General features: G+C 45.8%; 1 protein-coding gene across 1 annotated transcript in view; it reads right to left on the minus strand.

Annotated features, from left to right (window-relative positions):
• The window catches only part of RASGEF1C (RasGEF domain family member 1C), an 84,375-nt gene extending 71,047 nt beyond the window's left edge, over positions 1-13,328 (minus strand). Inside the window, exon 1 of the mRNA XM_064458400.1 lies at positions 13,091-13,328. The gene's annotated coding sequence lies outside the window, so the exon portion shown is untranslated. The remainder of the gene's footprint in view (positions 1-13,090) is intronic.
• Between the last annotated feature and the right edge of the window lie 10,907 nt (positions 13,329-24,235).

The following is a 24,235-nucleotide window of genomic DNA, read 5'->3' on the forward strand; positions in this document are numbered from 1 at the left end:
TGCCTTGGACCCACATCATTCACTTTTCAGTGAATTCACATGCAGGATGACTGCTCCAGCCCAGCCCAGCTCTGCCAACCAGCATTTTGGCCCTCAGCTTTGGCAGGGGGTCTTTTCACAGAATCACAAAATGGCAGGGGTTGGAAGGGACACCTGGAGATCATCTTGTCCAACCCCTCTGCTTGAGCGGGCACACCTAGAGCAGGGGGCACAGGAACACGTCCAGGCAGGTTTTGAATGTCTCCAGGAAAGGAGACTCCACAGCCTCTCTGGGCAGCCTGTGCCCCTGCTCTGGCACCCGCACAGGGAACGGGTTTTTTCTCCTATTCAGGTGGAACTTCCTGTGATCCAACTTGTACACATTGACCCTTGTCCTGTCGTTGGGCACCACTGAAAAGAATCTGGCCCCATCCTCTTGACACCCACACTTTAGGCATTTATAGGTATTGGTAAGATCCCCCCTCCATCTTTTCTCCAGGCTGAACAAACCCAGGTCTCTCAGCCTTTTCTAAGAGAGATGCTCCAGTCCCCTGATCATCTTCGTAGCTCTCCACTGGACCCTCTCCAGTAGTTCCCTGTCTTTCTCGAACTGGGGTGCTCAGAACTGGACGCAATGCTCCAGATGTGGCTTCACTAGGGTGGAGCAGGGGGGGAGGATAACCTCCCTTGACCTGCTGGCCACACTCCTTTTAATGCATCCCCGGATACAGTTGGCCTTCTTGCCCCCAAGGGCCCGGTGCTGGCTCAGGGTCACCTCGCTGCCCCCCAGCACTGCCAGGGCCTTCTCAGCAGAGCCGCTTTCTAGCGGGTCACCCCCAGCCTGTGCTGGTGCGGGGGGTTGTTCCTCTCCAGGAGCAGGACCTTGCACTGGCTCTTGTTGAATTTCACGCGGTTCCCCTGGGCCCAGCTCTCCAGCCTGTCCAGGTCTCGCTGGGTGGCAGCACGGCCTTCTGGTGTATCAACCGCTCCTCCCAGCTTGGTGTCACCAGCAAGCTTGCTGAGGGGACGCTCTGTCCCTGTGTCCAGGTCATTGACGACTATGTTTAACAGGACTGGACCCAGCACAGACCCCTAGGGACGCTAGTTACAGGCCCCCAACCAGACTCTGCACCGTTGATCACGACCCTCTGAGCTCTGCCGTTCAGGCAGTTCTCTGTCCACTCATCTAACCCACACTTCCTAAGCTTACCTATGGGGATGTTATGGGAGACGGTTTTACCGCTGAATCAGCCAGGCAAGTGCAGGGTCTGCATTAACAGCTCCGATGCTGTGAAAACTGGGAACTATCTGGAGTAATTGCGAAAGGAATGGGGCAAATCCCTTCCCCTTCTCAGCTCCAAATCACCATGGAGACTTCAGCCAAGCCACATATGTGAAAGACCCAAGTGATAATCTCCCAAACACCTTTCCCCGGGAGGTGGTTTAAGATCAAGACCTGCTAATTTGACACTGTCAGTTTTCACTACTTCCCCTACAACTTTTGTTTTGGTTCCCCTCTCCATCCTTCTGGGACACCCCATGCTGGCTCCTGCCTTCAGTCCTGATGCACTTTTCCTAATGACATAAGTGCAAGCTCCTCAAGCAGCATGTGAAACACGCTGCAACTGGAATGAACACCATGGTCCTTACTGTGCTCTTTATTCAGACACTGGAAAGCCATTTACACACTCATGTTCATTGGCTTTCCCAAACCTTTGTAACAGAGGACTAAGATTTGTCTTCAGGCTCCAGAGGAAGGTCTGCACTGTGGGAGAGTTCCTGCAGTCACCATGGTAGAAGATGGGGAGCACATCTCTTTTCCCCTTTGCAACCGAACGGTGTCTGCTCCCCAGATGACAAAGCACCCCAGGGCACTGATGGGACAGGTCAGCACCCTCCCCTCCTCTGCCTGCATTTGGGAGCCTGGCACAGGGAACAGTGCCAGTTTTACAAGGTGTTTTTTTTTTGCCCTCCCGAGGAAGGACAAAAGGACAGTATAGCCCAAAGTAAGAGCTATGCACAACTCAAGGGACCAGTCTGGCTTTTAAGGTCCCAGCACTTAACTCTTGTGCTCTACTACACCACACAGTGGCCTCTAGACAAGTCCCATAATTTCACTGTCCCTCTGTTTCTGTCTATCAGAAGTGGATAACAGCCTGTCTCTAACATGGAAGGACACCTTGATAAATACACTAATTATCACCAGACATCCCACCCAACAAGTGAGAAAATAAAAGGCCATCCGTTTGGCTAAAAATCTTCTAGTTATAAAACCACTACCAGAAAACTCTGCAAATCAAGACTCTGGGATCCGATTTAATTAAATCAATGAGAAGTGTATCATTAATTTATAAGAAAGCTCAAACCTAACAGGAAATTGTTTATATTGACCAGCATACAAAATCCTTTCATCGAGCCGCTTGGCGGTACCTCCGCCATCGAACAGTCCTCACAGCCCAGCTGCACCTCCGCTGCTCCATTTGTCATCTCAATGCACCATTTGTTCCTCAGAACACAGATCATCTTACACAAAGCAGTTGTCATGCGTCTTCCTAGTCCCTACCATCTCAAGCAGTTTCCACATTCCTCTCCACATGTGCTCATAAAAATCACTTGCCATAAGAGTTTTTAAATGGGGCTTGTCAAAACATCAAGATAGAAGGAGTGCAGAACAGAACCTCAGATTTCTTGCGCTACTTGCTGAAACACTCGTACGCACAGCCTTATACAATAGGCTTTTCTTTCCGCAACATACCACTGAGATATTTGGACACGGCTTGCAAAGGAGAAGAATCCTGCCAGGAGGGGAGGCGAGAGAGACACAACAATCTTAAAAAGAAACTTCATGCATGTAAAAGCCTACAAAAAGTAAAACCTGGCTATCCATAACAGAAACAATTAGGAAGTGATCTAAAGCAGTTTAGAAATACTGTTTCAGTGGTTGGCTGAACACCTCCTTTTGAATACAAATATTCAGCAGGCTATTTATAGTCCAACGGGACAAGCTCCTGATTTCCCCTATCCCAGCGCAGCAGGCCACTGTCTGTTCTCAGTGAGGAACATAAATTTTGAGCAACTCCAATAGACATGAACAAGTTGCTGGATTTATTTCAATTTAACAGATTTCAGAAAACTTAAAGAAGCGATAATCAAGACAAGCATTCTCGAAGACACTCAAACCCCTGCTAGACCTATTATTGCACAGATAGCAATTGCTGATTTATTGACTGCAAAATGCTGTGGATCAAGCCATAGTATTTACTAATACTGCTGCTGAAATTGTCCTTTAATGGTCCAATCCAACTCCCATTAATGACAAAGGAACACCTATTTTCTTTAATAGAGTTGTAGCAGGTAGCATCAGATCAGGAAAAATAAAGCATTTGGACCAATTAGTCTACTAGCTGCATTTTATCTGATATGAAAACTTCAAATCTAGGGCTACAACACAGAAATTATACTGCTGTTTCTACATTTAAAAAAAAAAAACAAACCACAAATAAAAGGTTGTTGACAAGTGGAAATCCACCTCTCATTCACTTGGGTGTAATTCAGAAGTAACCCTGGTGAAGCCGGGGCAGCTCCAGGAACATAAATGCAAAGTGACAGGGAAATCCAGCCTACTATTCACATCACATATTTCATGCTTCTTTTTATTTCACAGTAATACACCAAGTTAAGCTGCTTATTAGATGGGCATATTCTCCTAACCGCAGCCAGACTTGTATTTTATGTTGGGCTCGCTATCAGCACTGACTGTCCTTTAATCATAATTCTGCTGTCATTTGTGGTTCCACTTTGGAAGATACTTCCTTTAATAGAGAAACTGGATAGCTGTTACCCCAGAAAGGAGAGGCATATGAGTAATGCCACGAGAGGGACTTAGTCGTAACCATCCTTATTTATACAAACCTCTCGCACATTTTGCCAACAATCTATACTCCCAAATACTTCTGTTGGCCTATATGCGGCACATACTTCCAAGCCTCACAGTACACCAATTCACAAGTAATGACCTTCCTGAAATGACCTAAACACAGCTAATAGTTGTGCAATAAAGAACAAAAAGGTTGTTGCGGTCTCTCCTGGAATAAAAAGACCACCAAATTTTTATTAGCAGAATCACTAATGGACACATGGTTATCACATGATCTACTTAAGAAATGCATAGTATCAGATAACAAAGTTATCCTAGAAAACAAAACCAAACCCCAAACCAGCAACTTCAAAATGCACACTGCAGTCTGGCAGCTTATGAATGAAACGCTCCGTAGGTGTTTGTGTACATTTATAATTTACTACACCACATTAAGAAATAAGACAACTGCAAATGACAAGCTGATGCTCTCCCAGCTGTGTACACTATGTAATGCTATCTTCTGCCAGGGCTTAGCCAGCCTCACCATCAACTTCTCACTTGCGTGACAGACAGAAGGATCCAAAGGATCCAAGTATCTCCAGCAACTGAGTAACAAACGGCAGCAACTCCGCCTTCATAAAGCCTGTATTGCTGGTGTTGTAAAGCAATACACACGGCACATCTGAAATGCTGTTTAACATATGCACACGACGGAAACAAAAAGCACAAATCCTGTCCCTGATGCACAGAATGAGTGTAAAAAGCTTGCGCTGGCAGTCTTCACGGAGGCTGAGAGGAACAGATACCCCTACAAGTCTTGTCACAGCAGCATCTGTGAGAGAGGCTGCTAACCTTGTCCTTCAGCAGTGCTCAGATATGGGGAACACTAACTGCACCCCTCCCTCCATCTCCTCTCCTTGGAGCAGGACAGGAAAGGCCAAGGGACACTGCTCCTTAGCAGGGACAAATACCATGGCCTATTGCCTGGTTCTCACCTCTTGCATGTCACTTGCATGAGGCATGAGTGGTTCAGCTATGCAGAAGTTCACCCCCAGGTCCTGAAAGAGAAGGGTCCCATCTCACCTTGCTCTGCTCCAGACCTTGCTTTTATCTTGCATCCCAAACTTATAAAAAAGTGACTGCTAATGTCAGCTGAAGGCAGACATCCATATCTGACAGCTCGTGCAGGACCAAAGAGCCAAGTAGTTGACAAGGCATTAAGAAAAACAGCTAAATAGCTAACAGCCTGTAGCCTTAATTTGCAAATGCCCAGGCTCAGACACTGTCCCTACTGACTTCTGAAGAACTGCTCACACGCCCTGAATTATTTGACTATTTAAAACATCTGCAAGATTACAGGTTTAATATACATGTCTGTTTGCCAAGACAATGTATTTTAAAGAGAGCAAAGTAAAGCCCTGATCTTCCAAACCTTGCTCGCTTCCTGACTTGGTTGCATTGGATGTGATTGATGCAGTAACCATTATTAAAATGACAAACTGATTTTGAAAAACCAACCAACCCAACAAAAAAAAAAACCACAAAACAACAACCCCAAACAAAACCAAAAACAACTTCAGCACAGAATTACTTGATTCTGTCAGGGAAGTACTCTGATCATGTGCCATGACCCAACAGGCTAAGTCAACAAGCCAAATAACTTTCACCTGTCTTTCATTTTTCCTCTCCCCCACCCCCACCCCCACCGCGTTTTTCTGCCAATAGGTATTGTACCTTACCTCAACCTTTGAGAAAAACACAGAGGACCCACTGTGTCTATGACCAGGTGACATTGGGCTTGTGTTAGAGACCCCCAGACTTCTGCAACTATTGAAACCACTGGATTTGCAGCAACTCCAGCTGTTAGATTGCAGGAAGGGAACAGGAACAAGCTGCTACTCAAGTAAAAAGCACACCTAGTCTGTAAGCGGAGAGTCAACACAAAGATTTTAAGGCTTCATACCCAAACCCAAGGTATGATGCTTTTTTAAAGACATGAAAGCCGGAGCCATGGACATTGGGACTGCAGGGTCAGCCCCTCTGGAACACGGCACCAAACTTGGCCAGCCACACAGAGCTTTAAGCATACTCCCAGCTCAGGAAGAAGTCTCCTCATGCAGTTTTAGGCACATAATTAATTCTGTGAAACTTAGTGAAACGTAGGCTTTTCTTTACGTCATCACCAGGAGTAGTCTCAATATAAGCATGCACTGAAGCGCCTCGCTGATTCAGGCCTCACACAGTGACCGGGTCACAGCATAATTTATACAATGCTTTCACACACTCTGGATCTTTCAGCTGAATTTCTCTATTGGATCCACTGTTTGCAGGTGCACCTGTAACATCGGTGAATTATTTCATACAGTGTCATCCTAATGGCTGAATCATAAGCGACCTACAGGACTGTAACCCCAAATTCCTTTCTGTGCATACAGATAAGGAAGCTCTGCAGAGTTTCAGTTCCACGAACAAGATGGCAGATCCGAACGAAGTGATGGAAGAGACCAGAAGATCTCAACAGCCACCTCTGTTCCCTGCAGACCCACGGAGTACACATAACATCTCGCCTGTGTTCCAGGTTCAGTACAGCTATCCAGGGATGGCCACTGAGCCCTGATGCTTTCAGAAGGCACCTTCTCCAGTCCACAGGGCAGAGAAACGGACTGTGTGAAGACATTCCTCAAGTCTGTTTTCTTGCCCAACTTCTATACCTCCACATAATCCTCATTCCTATAACCTCTCAAACTCCCGCCCCTCAGAAAACATCAAGCCTTTTTCCAGCACCAACGTGGAACGCTGCAGCTTCTTGCACTTGTGGCTTTCTCTTCTACCTGCTTTAATTTGTGGAAGATGCATGGAACACGAGCCCCAAGCCTAGATGACCAGGCTGTACATTGTCTATGGTGTTTATACACATGCACTGGAACAGACTATACGTTCAAAATTGCTGTAATAAGGAAATGAGCCATGAAATGTGTAAGCGATGGCACATTAATAATCTGTTTAATAGCTTAAATTAGAATCTTCGGAATTTCACAGCCAAAGACTTCTAAATAGGTCAAAAATGTGGTAATCACACTTAATGATCACACTGTGATATGCACTGCGTCAGAGCTAGGAAACCTGAGCAGAATGGATATGAACTACTGGCACATTCAAAAAAAGCATTTAACGAACCTCAAGTACAAGACACATAGCCCAGGCCAGAAGTTTTTTTTTGCTGCGCCTCCATATCTTCCTTCCACTTATCACTGCAGCTCAGCAAAGGTTTTGACCACTTACAAGCAGCAAACATTTAGTGGTGAAAAGAAAGCCTCCCCCAACAGAGGAATGTGGTTTAATTTTGTACTTGCCCATGCACATTTCAGCCCAGGTAGGCATAGTTAAAATACATTCCTGGGTACCAGCATTTTTATTTCTTTTTAAGAAAAGAGCAAGACTTGACAGACCAATCGCAGTAATCCTCTAGGCTCCAAAGCGGGGAAACCCTTCACAATTTTTCTAAGTGTAGACACACTTATATTCTCCTTATACCACCTGACTTTAGGTACAATAAGCCTGATGGATAAATTGTGGAAAGAACAAGAATTTCAGCAAAATAGACAGTCATTGCTAATTAATCCTGTCCTGTCAAGCTGTTGAGGCATAACCAAAAAGGTAAACCACAAAAAAAATAAACCAGCTAATATTCTGTGAAAACAAAGTCAATGTTTGTCTACTGTGAAAGTACAAAGTCAGCAGGGGAGACTGCTTGGAAGCTTACAAGAAAGCAGGAGAGAAATTTTTTTTTGTTGTTTCTTTTTTTCTTCCAGTCAGACTTGGCTTCTTCTAAAAAACAAAGCAAGGCAAAAGATGAAAGGCCTTCTCTTCTGAAGCCAAAGATGAAGAATACAAAGAATATTAATGACTAACAAGTCTGTCTGTAAATGCCATGAGCTTAGCTGTAGTAAGGACAAAAAGGAAGAACAGCACCACTATTAACTAATGAAGTTTCTGATCTAACGAGCAGTGATGAAGGCTGATTGGGTCATTTATGGAAGGGAACGTTAGTTCAGAAGAACACAGGTTCCCTGCAGAGGATAAAAGGAAGGAGGGAAAGATGCCATTATATACATGCAAAAGCTCAGGATGGCTGTGGTTCATTCACAAAGCACATAAAGGTAGTAAATTCCCAATTAGGGCTTATCTGTCCCCTGCGCATGTTTGTATGTGCGGGTACACCAGACAGCTAATCTGCAGGAAACTCGAGAATTGTTGCAAATTTGCCACTTGCCTTAAATCACAAAACATCAGATTTTGATGAATCGCATTTCCTAAAGGAAAACTTCAAAACACACAGAAGCTTGCCTTTGTCACGGGTATTTGATCTGGCATAAGCACCCCGGCCACCGCAGCTTCCCAGGGCCACGGCATCCCACAGCCATCCCGGAAAGCCTTACTGACAAAGGGCAGAGCAGCAAGAGAGGCAGGCGCCAGCCTCTCACCTCTGCACTGCCCCAACAAGTGCTGCTGTGCAAGATCAGAGCAAAGCACGCCCCTCCGCATTTGAAGTTTACCCATTCCCTTTTGAGAAAGTCTTTGACCTTAAGGAAATGAAGCAAAACAAAACCAGGTGGAAAAAAAAACACTAACAAAAAAACAACCAAAACCCCTGCAAAACAAACAAAAAACCCGAAACAAACAGAACAAAAAAAAACCACAAAAAAACCCACACCAAAAAAAAAACAAAACAAAACCAAACAGAAAAAACCCAACACATGCAACTCTGAGCCAGAAGTGTTACTACACAAACTTCAGATTTGGAAACTGATTCATTTGCCAGCTCATAGGCACACACACCTAGTATGTCTATATTTATATGCATGGACTCAGGCTCTCTGCTCTGTAGAGGATTCTGAGTATTTTTAAACCAGTGAAAAATCCTTCTTTCTCTAAACTGTGACCATTCAGATTACAGAAGTCTTGAGACAGCAGCACTCCTTACAACATCCAGCAAGACTGAGTGCCAGGATGGATACAAGATTTCCTCTGAGATTCTTTCCCTTGTCAGGCCATTGCTCATTCCTGCAGACAGACCGTATTTTGGATTGGAGTCTGATCCAGTAGGTGATACGAGAAGCCTTTGTGTTGGGATGGAAGTCTGGGGAGCATTCTGATCGTGTGGAAGATGGCAATGTTTAACCAAGCACTGCCAGAGAGCTGTGCTGCAGCCCCTGCCTTACAGGGCTGGGAATTAAAGGTTCCAAGTTCAATGCCCAGCTTTGTCCATAACCCACAGTGGTCTCAGCAGATCACCAAACTCTCTCAGCATCTCCTTCTGGAAAATGGGGATAAGGGCATGTCACAGTAGCATCACAAAGATTTGTCAATGCTTGTAAGCACTTTGTAGATAAGGAACATCAAGACAGCAGTTAGCAGAGGGATTTGGGTACAGACATAAATCCAAAGTACTCATATCATATACTCTTTTTAGACAAGCATAGCAGCAGATCAGCTCCCTGCATTTAGCTGTTGCGGGCTCCATCCTCTCAACATACTGAGCACTCTGCCTTTGATCCAAAAAAAAATTAGTCCAGGGAGAATATTCACATGTTTAATGTTAATCATATGCTTAAATCCTCTGAATCTATAAAGAGGGTAAAAGAGAAAAGTGTTCCCCAGCTCCAAAACACACACAAATTCCCAAAAGTTATATTTAGGACACGAGTAAACATTTGACCAGCAAAAGAAAGGCCTTCACAACACACCTGCTGAGCTTCTGCATACCTGTAGAAACCTGCAGGTGGGAAAAGTGTCCAGAGTGAGTTTGCTTAGATAAAACATTTCTAACATAGCCAATGCAATGCTAGTGGAAAGAAGCAGCCCAGAGCATTTGAACTACTATTCCACAGGCAGAGCAGTCCTTGAGCAAGGAAGCGAGAAAAAAGAATAAAAGAAGTTTACTAAGGAACTCACCACACAGATTTAAATTTACAATTATTAATTTGCTACTATTAATTCCTTCATTTTTTAACTGTCTAGTGTGAGAGAACAGGCACTGCCACCCACTCCTCACAAACACCATGCGTCAGCAGCAGCACTTAGAAAGCATCTTCTAACTCTGTATCAGAGAGCAACAATACTAAACAAAAGGCATTGGATCCCCCCTTAGAGCCATTTTAAGCACATGCTGCTCTCTCTCATCTTAGCTATCTGAAACATCTAACTCAATTTACATCCCGCTAAACTCCTGGTCTAGCTAATGGCCTGGGGCAACAAGTCTCTTAGGCTCACTGGCCAGAGCATCCTGAAGTCTCTGCTCTTGCATCAACCCCACTTGACTCCTTTCCAGCAGGTGCAGCAAGTCAGTGGAGCAAGGACACAGCGTTCCTTTTGCACAGGTGAGCTCAGCACAGCAAGAGCAGGTATCTGCAGCACCACCGAGCACCACCTGGGCACAGACACACCCACAGAGCAGAGCACCTCACACCACATCCATGACTGCAGCACGGACATATCCCTGACCAGATTAGCATCTGCAGCATAAACAAATAACTGGCTTCCAGAGATGATTTTCAAAACGCTGTTAAACCAGCATGTATAGCAAGAAAAGCCTCAGGCAATTAAAGGACCACTATCCAGAGCTTCACTGCTTTAGCAGATCTGTAAACATTATCCAGCTTACTCACAGCAACATCACACTTCACCAGCGATGTGAGAAGGACAAATCACTCTCTCACCAGTGTAAATTGCCCAGGATGCTAAATAAGGCTGCTAATTATTTCTACAGATTTTTAAAGAATCCTTTAAGATTACTGTCCCCAAATTTGATTAAATAACACTTTAAATCCTTTCAACTGACCGTCATTAGGTGAAGTTGACTTGATGGTATAAAAAATGTTTTCTCTACTAGTGGCTTGTTGAGAAGCATGCTTTTTAACAGTACACACCACTTTTAACTTAACCCAGAGGGAGCTGTAACACCTTACAAAGGGTTAACAAGGTAATTATCATCCTTGGCTGGCTGAATTAGAGCTATACAAAATGCTGTGCCTCAGAGGAGGCAGAAGCTTACTCCTAACCTTCACCTGCTGTAAACCAAGAACTACAAGGGATGGAATTACCGCTTCACCCAGCAATGTAAGAAGTCCAACGGAAGTTAACACACCAGTAGAAATGCTGGTTTTGTTTCTCTACATCCTTTGCAAAAGACACTTTGCTGTCCTAAGGTTTGTAGGTACTACAGAACAACACAAAGTTCACTGCTATTGCAGCTTGTTAGTATGAGGTGGCAGATGCCACCACTGGGGAAACCCTCTGGAGACAGCTGAGTGCCCAAGAAGGCACTCCCATGACTGACTTTCTCACTATTTTCCTGAAGGAAGAACCACCACCTTTCACAATGGGGTAAACCACAAGGCATAACTCCAAGCCTCTGCAGTCTCAGAGCATCTCTGACACTAAGCTAAGACCTCTTAGAGATATCTTGTGCCTTTGCTTTGTTCAGTGCCTCCACTAATACAACCCAGGAGGACAGCTCTAACACACTTCATTGCCAGACACTTTCCCTTAGCTAGAGCCTTGACTCCTCCTTTGCTCTGCCGTTTCTTTGTTGTCATCTCTAAAGAGCCAGAGGGTAACGAATGCATTCCCCATCCTCACCGCGTTACCCAGTCATGCTTCCCCACCCTACACATGCAGTCTGCTCCTCCTCATATCCCTAACAAAATAAGTGAGCTCTAAAGAGTCGTGGAAGGCAGAGCACCAGCAAAGTGCATCTTTCAGCACTGAGGGCAGAGACACCTCCAGGCAGGAGGTGCCATCAGCTCCACCACAGAGCACAGGTATCCCACAGCAAGACCTGAGCCTGGGTGAGGACTGCTGGAATACACCTTTTGTGCTATACTGGCTTGAAAGCAATAATTAAACTCCAGACTAATTTTCTTCTGATCTACAGTTCTAGCTCCTGAATGACTCCCATTATGTCAATTATCAATTTGGTGTCACTCTGGATTTTTGCCTTAAATAAGGAGCCCATGAAGCTACTAAAATGATTACAATCTTTTTATCTATGAAATACCTGCCCAGGAAATTTCTTCTGTGGAATATAAGTGTCAGTATTTTAGGTTTCAGTAGCAACATTAGATGTACCACCACCATCCTACTTGGAAAACACAGGGGCAGAGAACTATTAAGGACCAAGTCTAGAGAATACAATCCGAGCACAAATGGTTCCTCCTCTGCGCTTCTCTTTCCCCCCTCATCTCCTGGTGTTTCATGCTGTGCCAGAGCATCGCTGAGAGACCAGTGCCCAGCGTGGGTCCTCACACAAGCCACCAAAACACCCCAAGCTACGCTGTGTCACCCAGGAATACCCCGGGTATCAAAGCCATCACTGACAGCCGGGGTTTGTGCAGCTGCTCCCTTGTCCTGTTAATTAGGTGCTGTGGACACGCTCACGCTGTAAGCGCATCTTTGACATAACATAGCATGACAATTTCTTCAGAGTCACAGAAATGCAGAGCATACAAATAAACCTGAATGCTGAAACCATTTCATTGTTCATAAGAATATGCACATTGCACCTGTTACGAGCAAGGGTACTGCCTGTGCCTTGGAACTGAGTATTTCAGCCTCTAACAAGCCCATCTGTCTCAGAGGACTGTTAAATTCCAGGAGTAAATAAAGCACAACAAAATTATTTTACAAAAAGAAATCATTACCCAATACACAGAGAGAAGTCTTTAGACCCAAGGTAAAGAAAATAATCCTGAAACTAACATTTTTCCCTGAGCTTCTTAAAACAGCTGAGTCAGTTTAAATTCAATTTAGCCGAAAGAAAATAACTCCAAGATTGATACCGGTGAAGTCCTACCCCGAAACAAATGTTTGGGAGCCCAACTGCAACCCCCCAGCCCAGGACTTCTAACAGAGAGGGAGGCAGGACGCCCGCCCCGCCAGGAGCCGGAGCGCTCTCCCAGACCCCATCCCGCAGAGGCGACGCTCCCGCACCCCCGCAGGCAGCCGGAGCCGCGCCGCAGGGAGCAGGTGGCAGAGCCGGTCCCTGCCGCCCAGCCCCGGCGCCGCCGCCAGCCGGGCCCCCGCCGCCAACGCGCGTGGGGCACCGGGGGTGGGGAGGGGAGGTTGATTTTTTATGAGGAGAGGGGGAAACGGCGGAGCGCGGGAGAGGGCGGCAGCATCCCCGGCTGCGGCAGCGCGGTGCCGGGGGAGGGGACGGGACCGGGGGCCGGGGCCGGCCGCGGCGGGACTCACCGAGCTACGCGCGCCTGCTGCCCCCGCTGCCGTCCATGGGGGCGGCGGGGGGACGGGAGCCCGCTGCGGGCGACAGCCGCCCCAGGATCCGCCGCATCTGCCCGCCGCCGCCGCGGAGGAGGAGGACGACGAAAAGGAGGAGGAGGAGGAGGAGGAAGAGGAGACCGCGCCGCCCCAGAGCCCCAGCGCAGCCCGGCCGCAGAGCGCCGCCTGCCCGCCGCGCCCGGGATGGGACCGGCACCGGCTGCGGCGGGAGGGGCGGCCGGGCCGCGGGGGCAGGTGCAGCCGCCCCGGGGGGGGCCGGGGGGCGGCACGGCGGGGCGCGGAGCCGGGCGCGGCCCCGGGGCGGTGCAGCTGGCGGAGCGGGGCCGGCGGCGGCCAGGCGCGGCGGGCGGCTGGAAGCGCCTGTGCGGAACGGGGCCGGGCGCGAATCCGCCCCGTGAGGGCTTTTAATGAAGTACAGATGTTCCCTAATATAATTATATCGTCCTCTTCCTGATAATTGGCTTTGGCAGGCGCTGGTCGGAATCCCCCCGCGCGGCTGCTGTGCGGGGCCTCCCACCCGCTCTGCGGCAGCGGGGTGCGGGGGCCCCCCAGAAACGCAGCTGCGGGAGAGGCCCCCATACCCAGGACCCGGCTCCTGTGAACCCTGCATTTAGAGACCGGTGCTTTCAGTGGAAGCTTTTTGACTTACTGCAGGTGGAAATAAGGGGCAACGTTTATTTACTTATTCCTTAAAGTGCGTGTCCTTGAAAGCAAAATGACTGGGCTGTTTGTAGGAAGGGAGGACAGAATATCCTGGTTACACGAATGAAAGGTTATGGCAAATGTTAGGGAAGGGCAGTCTTATTGAACAGGAGCACAGCGCCACTTGAGGATAGCAACACAGTCTGTCCAGGCCAGGTGAGCAGGACCAGCACCCCCGCCTCCCTCACTCTACCTGTGCTCTCAACAGGCCAGGTGAGCTGCAGCTGGTTAAAACACTCCAGTTCTCCCCAGCTTGGTTTGTCTTTAGAGAAATTGCCAATGAGGACACGCTAATACAAGCCAGGTGTGTGGGTGTTTTATGCATGTATGTGGGAGAAAATGGATCAAGCCCACAAATTCATCTTGCGGAGGACAAGCAGCCAACACAAGGTAATGATTTCTAGTCACTACAGGCCCCAGACCAGACTTTTTTCACCTGATGACTCAAAGCTGACATGCAGCTGTGCCATACCTGCTGATACTTGGGCACTATGAGAAGTGCAAACACTTCAGATAAGCAGGATTAGGGAATTCTCCTAGCGCAGGGTTGTGGAGGGGAGCAGCCTGCACATCTGTACCTCTCTCCACCCGTCAGCCCAGACAGTGTCTAAGGGGTTCGGCATTCCTGCGCGTTAATGCACAATGCAAGTTGGAAGCGACCTCCTCACCCCCAGAAGAGACTGTGTCCTGCCCGCTCCTCTCGCACAGTCAGGGTCTCAGCCACCAGCTTCTATCAACTTCTTTTTGTTCTAAGTGAAGGCAAGCAACTACAGCCCTTTCAAGAAGACCAGCTTCGCAGCTCAAACCCACAATAATAAGTCATGCTCTCATTTTATATTTACCAGCAGTGCTGACATTACACCTGTGGACTGGGAATCATTTTGAGCCTATGCAAAGGGTAAAGGGTAAACTCTCCACCCAGAGACTGGGGCTACATCAGCATTAATTCTGGCCTCCATGCTCCAAGCGTGTACCCATGCAGGTTTTTCCTCTGGAACAAATTAGCCCTCTAGCCAGACAAGCTCAGCTCCAGGAGGGTGGGTCTGCAGGCCCAGCTCAAGGGCAGCTAGAGACACACTGAATTGCCTACAGACACGAGCCCTCTGCACAAGGATCTCTGCCTTTTCCTCAGCAGGAACAGTAAGATGCTCCTTGGTTTTGCAACTGTGCTCTGCAGATTTCTGAGGGACAAAGCAGATGAGGGGTTTCACAAGCGTGCATGCCATGGGACATCCTTGTTCTGCCTTCGATTGGGCCCCTTTGGGTTTTTGCTCACCCTCTAATACCCCCATGGCTGCTCAGAGACAGAGAAGCCTATGTGATCAGAGACAGAAGTGATGCTGTGTCTTCCAGCCACTATTTTTCATATGCCTGCTTTCTGTTCTTGATTCAGTTGGGATCCCCAGAGAGCAAAGGCACAGGGAAGGTGTAACGTCAGAGGCAGCTGTGTGTATTCCCTGAGCACAGATGCCACTGCAGCAGATGGCTAAGGAGGCAGGACAGGGATGGAGAAGCTAAGACTATCCTTTCCTCCAGTTTCACTTCAGCCGTAGTAGAATATTTTCTTGGAAGGATATAAATATAAAAGAGGTGAGGGAAACACAAAATCAACACAACCTGAAACGACATGGCTTGAACCAGAGGACAGGCAGCCTGACAGGCGGACTCTGCAATTCCTCTCTTAAGGTCTTTTCTCTAAACGTTAACTTTTTTATTTTAAAGACCCATCATAATTACGGGCTGTCGCTCAGACATCCCAATCTTCTAAAACCAACATAGAAATAACTTCAGAGAACTCCCTAGTTTAGTTTTACCTCAGGGACAGATGCAGGAAAACATTTGCCCTGAATAGGGAAGTCCTCCAGTTTGTGAGCTCCTGAGTGAAGATACAAGCAGATTCGCACACTTACCTTATTGGCAACACCCTTGTTTTTCTTACGCTTCGTGGACCTTTCAGCAGCAGTCTTCTCCTGCCCCAGTTCTACAGATCAGTAGTTTTCAGCTCTCTCTCATTGACTCAGTTTTTCTACCATCTTTCCAGCTGTTAAGCTGATAACTCTGTGATTTCCAAGGATCAGCTTTGCAAAAAGAGGAGGAACAGTATGCATACTCCTCTCTGACCTCTGTTGTATTTCCCATCCTCCACCTGTTATTAAAGGTAGATGGTTCTGAGCTGGCTTCAACTTGTTCCTTAGATATTCCAGGGTAATCTTCTTCAGGCTTTGCTCATTTCAGTGTACCTTTTATTTCTGTGCCCCTCTGCAAGTAGGTACACGTTGTTTCCTGAAGCTATTCTCCTGGAAGTAGAAAACAGGGAAGCTTACTGTAGAATTCAACCAATAGCAGGTCAATCATTCATTTTGTTCTTTATTTCATTCAATTTTAAGAATAAATACTTTCTTAAAAGAAACAAGGTAATGTAACTGTTTGATCCTGAGCAAATAAGAACAACGCCTTTTTTCCCCTGGTATAGGCACCTGTCCAACATTGTATTAACTTTGCTAATTGCATTAAGCATCCCGCAGTGCTGAACAGTCCTCAGCTGCTAATTCTCAGATCCCTATAGTTTAGTTGACTCTTAAATGAGAAAAATTCATAGCAGGAAAAAAAAACAACATTTTAGACCCACAGTAGCAACCAAATGATCGTACAGTTCTGAATTCTGAACAGCTCCTAACAGTGATCATATTTTATGAACTACTGGAAGATTATATTAGGACACACACAATAAATACGATACGCTTCTGAGCGGTACGGGTACAAGTGAGATTGATTGATTGATCTTACATGTTCAGACATTTATACAAACAAGAAAAATTATGTTTCCATATGTGAATATTTTATGCAGATTTTTATGCAGATAATTTGTATCTGCTCTTTCATTTTGTTACCTGTAGTATTACATATGAACATAATAATGATCTGAATTTACATACACAAATTACTGGAAGGTCTGGATCTGGCACATTGGGGAATAATTTCTGGCTGGAAACATTAGCAGTGTGATAACTATTTAGACAACTATATGAAATTAAATAAGCACTTGTCAAAGGAATAATGTGTTGTTATGAAAACTGGAATTGGTATAGTCTCAAATAAAAATGTAGTCTGTTAAAAAGAGTTAATCAGAAATTCTCTCCTGCAGCTCTCCTACCTTATTGCTTTTCTTGTCTCTTTCCTCCCTTTCCTGGGGTGAAGTCCTGCCACCCAGAAGCAGAGAGCTGGGGAGGCAGAAGCAGCCGTACTGCACTGCACACATGGAAAAGCAGTAAATCACCACTCAATGCAGAGGGGTGGCAGACTCCCCGCAGTCCGGGCAGGTGGCTCTGCCTGCAGGGACCAAGCATGCATGGACCCGAGGGGGACCCCACCCAGGACGTGGGTGCACAACACGCAAGGACTGGCTGTGCATGCACAGTAGGTTTAACATGGGAAACGTTGGACTTCATAATTTTGGTCCTGACAGGAAGCAGGGGAAAAAAAAAGAAAAAAGAAAAAAAAGGCCAGTCAAGCTACTGCTAATCATATTAATTCATATATGTTGTTTTCAATTAGCCTGCTTAAACATTCATTTCCTTTCTTCAATAAAGACCATATCTCTCCAGGACCCTCACCATGTCCATTGTCTTTGTGACAGACAGTAGAGAGAGATACCAATTACTCAGCTGTTAAGTACTCCAAAGTACTTTGATGCAGCAGCACCGTAAATTCTCAGTAGCAGCTAATTGTCTTGTTTTAATTCATTTCTAATGAGACACCTGGGAGAATGAAGGAACATCACAAAACCACAAAAACCCAAGAATATTTTTGAGTTGGTCTCCCAGTTCCTCCTTACTTCTGCCTTCCTGAAAAAGGACTTTTTGGTGTTTGCACACAAAGGTGCAGCCCCTTAGCTTCATACCCAGCTGTGCGATGGCATCATTCTCTGTCACGTCATAACCCGTCTCCCCCGGGCAAGGGAAGGCGATGGTAGAATCTATAAAACACCGTGGCAGGAATCCAGAGAGAAGAGGCCTCTGGTCCTCAGACGTTCCACATCTTCATCATTTCTGTCTCTCTAGGCAACCAAGCCACATTTCCCATGTGGCCAGCGCTCTGTAGAAGGAAGGGTGGGGTTGTTGCTCATCATCATTACTTGACACGTAGGTGTGATTCTCAGATAAAAAGAAAAAAAAGGTGGCAAACGAGTATATTTCCTTCATCAGCAGCTGACTCACTCCATACATTTTTTTGTGAAAGGAAAGGTGTCCTCCTATAGTGACCAGCTTGGTTGCCTTAGTTATGATAGGAATGCAGCCTCTTGCTTCTCAGTCACAGTGCTTAGCATTCTACTCTGTGCTAACTTCAACATACACGTTTTATTGGCTCAAGAGGGGAGTTAATTCCAGTAAGACAGAACTGCCCAAATCTCTATCAGCACTTTGGCTTCAGGAAGTCATTGACACAGCATCCCACTGGTCTCTGCTGCTGTAATGGCTGGAGGAGAAAGGAGCATGCTCTAAGGCAGCCATTAACCAAGCCACACAAGGAGCTCATAGATCAAACCCAGCACTGCGAATTGCACCCAGGAGAAAGAGCAGTGGACATTGAGGAATAGATGCGGTATGTTCTCAGTTTAATTAGAAGGGTACCTATGGTGACACATTGCCTGTGTTTTCACTGAGGGATTTATCAAAACTCAAAGGCATGCCCAGTAAGCCATGTGATTTCACTAAGATATCCCACTCTCAATTTTGGTAAATAGCTGTGCTCTTTTGTTAGCATTGTGGTAATTTTTACCAGGTGAGGACTGTCAGCTGTCATAGAGCAGGTGCAGCTGGCCCACAGCCACCACAGGAGTTATCATCCCAGGAGCAGCATCTCCAGTTGTCCCTGGGGATGATGGCTGGAGCCCCTCGTGGTGGGGCTATGCCTCATCCTTGCCCCTCATTTTATATGACAATCTCTGTCTTTAGCTCTGACTTGTTAATGAGAATCTGGCAAGCGGTCAGGTGTATAGGAAGATCTACAAGTTTCAGTAGTGGCTTGAAAGTAGCTGTGGATGCTCTCTTACACAGAGCTCTGGCTGTATTCTCACAGCCAGGCAGAGGAGGCAGATGTGCACCTCTGGTTAATGCTGGCCTGCCCAGATGCCTTAGCCTGCAGTCACTAACTAGTTTCAGCAGGGGAGAACTGTGATCCAGGCTCAGTATCTTTGATGCTTAACAGTATAATGACATTTAATACTATTAGTATGCCAACAAACTGGCTGTTTCTTTTGCATGTACTTTAGCTGCTTAGTTCATAAAGCAGCTTTGCACATTTGGAGTACCGAGACAAGGGGCTTGTTGATTCCAGCAGAAGAGCTCTCAAGCCTGTGGTAAGGTCACAGTAGAGAGACTAGCACAAACACTCAAGAGTTTTATCCTGCTCAGCTGCAAAACTCCCCCTGAAATTTTGCTGCTTCTCGGAAATGCCTGAGTGAGGTGAGCTGGCTCCTTCCAGGGAAAGCTGCCGAATTTGTTAGAAGCAAGGGGCTGAGGGTCATGTTGTGACCATAGGGTCAGGGAGACCGTCACTTTTGGGAAATATGCACCGATGTACTGAATGTACTGTTACAGGAAAAAAAAAAGTGCTAAAACCCCATAGTACTTAAGAGTCCTTTGTTGATTAAGATTATTTTGACAAGACCTCCAGGAAACTTACTTTCTCACTGCAAACCCATTTTCAAGCTATTTTTGCCCTCACTGTAGTTCATCTCTTTTTCTAAGATGGATTTTTTTCACCACAGATGAGATCCCAATTTCTTTCCAGATTTAGACAATAGTGTAGTTGAAGAGGGTGACAACAAGAAGCTTCTCAAACTACTGCACAAAAGACTTCAGTCAGGATATTTACAATAAATACAGGCACCAAGTGTGAGGGCTCCCATTTCCTGGCAGCGTTGCTTTACGCAGTGTTTTCTCTGGAAGGAATCTATTACATCAGTGGCCTCGGGAATGTATATTGAGATGGTTTAATCGGAGTTGAAAATCACAGTACAGAAAGGGGCTTCAGTTCTTCTGGCTGGACACAACATACCCAATTTGGGAACCACTAAGGAATTTCACTGATACCAGACACGTTCTTTACCTCATCTCCGTCCAGCATTAAAATGGCTGATGGCAGCATTATGGCCCTGATTCAGCAAAGCACTGAAGCATGTGCTAAACCCATCTCTTCAATGAGACTTAAATACCTGCTCTGGGCTGAGGATATGCCACAATACCCCCAGAAATCACAGTGCTGTTCAACAGGTAATTTGTTTTGGCCAGTGAATCCCTCTGTAGATAAAGGTTTTGTCAAGTTTTCCGTACTCCTGTCTGTTGCTTGGATCTCCCTGCTGACTTTATTCTTACTTTGCCAGGCAGCTTTCAGGACACAACACTTCTCCTCATTATATACATGTACAACAGCAAGTACAAATAAGGGTGTAGTTTCTATACCTCTCGTAACACAGCAGGAATGGATTTAAGCACAGGCTTTATTGTCCGCCTAAATGGAAGCTTATATTTACTTATCTTTCTTGTGTTTTCCTCCATGTTTGAAATGGGTCTTTACTCAACCCAGCTTGCTTTAGATCCCCGTGGGGCAAACTGTCTGTGGGTGGAATGACATCTATTTGAAGGGAACAATATTAAGCGAGGAGTAAAGATTAAAAGGTCTGGAAAACTTCTAAGACTTTAGCTGACATGTTGAGTAATGCCAAGGTTGTGGCAAGGTGACAGAAGCGATGTTCCTATGTGGCTTGGAAGCTATGGAAAAGCAGAATGTTTCTGCAGTAAGTTAATCTGCTGATAAGAACTTAAAGCAGTGGTTAATTAGAGAGGAGGTTCAAGGGAAAGCTCAGCTGAGCCTACAAAGTTATTGCATCTGTGAGACAGCATGAGGTTTGAAAGGAAGTATTGTATGTAGGCAGCTAACCTGCAAGAGACAGGCCCAAGCCCACTCTGCTCCACCAGCGTAAAACTGATTGTCAGCAGGAGCAGATACAGGGTGATAATCGTCAGTAAGTTTCAGCAAATCCTGGAATTGTCTGCTTAATTGTGCGAGAATTGCAAGAGAATGATAAAGGTGGATCTAACTCAGTATCCAGGGGCAAGTTCTGACACTGCTGGACAAACATTTTGCTGAAGGGTCTTTCTTAGGTATCAGGTTTTTATCTGAATTCTGTCGACTGCATTCCTAGGAGGAGGAAAAAAGCCTGCAAGAGCAAACCCTCGCTAAGAGAGGAATAGTATGTGTTGGATTGACAGTCATGTACTTTTTGTTTTAAATTAGATTTTTCAAAGGAGTAGGGTCAGGGGCTTTATCTGGCAAAAGATCAAAGGTTACATCCTTTGCTCGTTTAAACCTACTTGCCTCCATCGACTCCTTTGTTGATTTGTAGCAGCTGAGTGTCTCTACTGAAAATATAGACCAGACACAGAATCAGCAGCACACCCCTGCCTGCTCTCCAGTCATGAAATGAAACATGATTCATACCCCAAGCACAGGAGAAGTGGAATGCAAAAAGCAAACAGAAGACAAGGTGAAAAGTAATTACATTCCCTTAATTGCAGATTTTTAAAAAAGTGTAACACCAAAAATTGTTCATTAGATTCTTTCTCTTTAAAAACCTGTAAAACACGAGGGCAGGCCCTTTATTGAATCCTGTTTTTTCACAGTAAAATAAATACTGTAGGCATTATTGGAATGCACAAATGTACATCCAGTTAGAATCTTCAAACAGAAATGCACTGCTAATGTACGAGGTATTAACCTGGGCTGAGATATATAGATCATATTTAAATGGAAAGGAGGTAAATAATCAATTGCTCTTATGTGATTGTCATTGGCAGAAAAGGAAATAGTGTGGAATTATGATAAACGGTGTAGCCAATAAGGGAAGCTGTGGCTAGCATCCCTGAAGGAGGCACAACCCAGAAGTGGTGAGTAAAGAGAGTGGGAAAGCAAATAAAGTAGTGGCAAGACTGAAAGTAAAAAATCTATTCTGTAAACTGCAGGTTTGAATGTGGAGAGGGTTCTGATCTGATGACTGAAATTGCAGGATGTAGGAGCACCAGGGCAGTGAAGCTTTGGCTAACCTGATATTATGATTTCTTGCCATTTAGTCCTGCTGTGTGACAGGCAGGTGGGTGTATGTGTGCATATTGGGGCATGGACTGTTCTCCATTTCAGCCCAACCTGGAAGGTGGCGGTTTACTTCAATTAGTTTTAACTGGTTCGAATTATGTAAACATTAATTTCACACTTACAGGTTGAGATAATAGATACTGTCAAAGAAAAATTTAAAGACAAATGTGTGCACAAGAGTAGAAAGGCCTCAGCAGCACAGAGGAGAAGAAAACTCTTTGCAGAGCTCTACAAGATGAACAGAGCAGCCACTTTGAGCAGGTATTACCCTGTAGGAACAAAGTTATTTTCTTTGTAAGAACAGAAAGTGATTTTTATTTTTACCACAGAAGACATCTAGGCTTACTGTCTGTGATGGGGTCTTGTCTGTGATGGACTTGAGAACCAGCAGAGTAATACTCTGTGTGTCCAATACCATATTGCAAAACACAATTTATTTGCCTTTTCCATCAGAACACACTCTGTTCCTATGGGGGCATAATTTTAAAGCTCAACTCTCGTACTGGCTCTGAAAGCTTCTATTAAGACAGAAATCTCCCAGATAATAGAAAACTGTCGTAGGCCCATTCGCTTGCATCTCAGGCTCTGTCTGTCCATTCAGGAGTTTATAGCAAGCTCATGTTTGCAATAATAGAGAGACTTTAAAGGAGGTCTTAAAAGGCCAATGGTTTCTAACAGCATCCCCATTCCCCCTCCTCCACTGTTGTGTCTTTTTCCTCCCTTGTTTCTGGCAACCAGTCGTCACTGCAGGTCAGCTCTGGTAAAGAGAGATATCTCATGCTGAGTTTGGAGGGTGTCGAGATTTGGTACCATTTTGACCTCTTGTGGCAACGTGTACTGCAGTCAAAGGGTCCCTTCCTGGCAAGCTCTGTTATGAACTGGTATCCCACCAGCACCATCTGTAACACCATGCGGATTAGTGGTAATGTTTGGTCTTGAATGTAAACTTAGTTCCTGAGACACCTCCCCAGAGCACCTCGTTACCACACCAGGGCTGTCTGCAAAAGCAGTCGCTGCATTTCTCCAGTCTCGCGTCCGGGTGCCTCTGCTGCGCTCTGATGCAGGCTCTCCTGCCAGAGACTGCAGCTGCTTCTGACTGCACAACGGGGAACTCAACACAGCAGACCTGAGCTGCTCATAACGACCTCTTCATTGTTTCACATCCCCTCTGAGACAACTCCAGGTAACATTTTTTCCTAGAACGACATTCCAGAGGTTCAGACCACAGCGAAGAGGCTAAACTAGAAGTCCTGAACCAAACTTACTCCACCACTGAAGCTGAAATCCCCTGGCAGCAGTAGTCTGTGCCCCAACATCTCCTGGCCTGCAGCAGGGCAGCCAGACTCACATGCCAGGCTTTCCCCAGAGGGGAACCTACTCCTGCTTTCGCATAGGAGAGGATCACAGACCCTAGGCTTTTTTACAGAAGGATGAATAAATAAAAGTGAAAACAGAAACACAGCAGGCAGCTGCATTTCATTACTTTCCGATTCAGTCATCCAGAGAGTTATACTTACAAAGTGATAGTAAACATTGTTATCTCCATGTACTGGGTGGGTGTGAAATATAACTTGAAGGTCACACTCTCAAAGCTGTTATTGGCTTGCTTTATGCTGTAGACTTTTCTAATAGAGCTAAATTAATGTCTCTGTACTGTATCACAGAAGGAGGCTGGGTTTATTTAATATCCAAAATGCTGGCCCAGACAGGTGGCAACACAGCCTTCCATCAGCAGATAGAGAGGAAAACCACAGCCCAGTTCTTTGGTATATTTGTTTTAACATTTTTCATTCCCAGCATTCAATTAGTCAGCAAGGTTAATCTTTAGCTAGAGCTTGATGCAAGGACTGTGTTTTTATCGTCCTTTCTGCCGAAGTTCCCTGTGCACGGAGCCTTGAGTTCGTACATCTGCAAAGGTAGCGACTGACTTCAGGAAAATGCAAAGTTGTCCCCTGGTCCCCCAAATTCTCCCTGGCTGAGCAGGCAATGAGAGCTGCATTAGTACAACCCCTCTGTTGCTGTGTTTCCCACTGACCCAAGCCTAGTCCAAAACAACAACAGCCCCAGCCAAACCACCAATGATGTTATATTTGCTCTTAAATGTCAAGCTGAGGAATTTGCTCCAGTCATGTCACTTCCTGTGCCGAAATCGAATTTCAGCAGCTGCACTGTCCGCACCAGTCAGAACTAGCTCTTGGTGCGTTTCTGAGTGGGTTTATTACAGCTCAAAGCTGTTGGGAGAGG

The sequence above is a fragment of the Phalacrocorax carbo genome, chromosome 8, assembly GCF_963921805.1.
Source record: "Phalacrocorax carbo chromosome 8, bPhaCar2.1, whole genome shotgun sequence".
Classification (NCBI taxonomy): domain Eukaryota; kingdom Metazoa; phylum Chordata; class Aves; order Suliformes; family Phalacrocoracidae; genus Phalacrocorax; species Phalacrocorax carbo.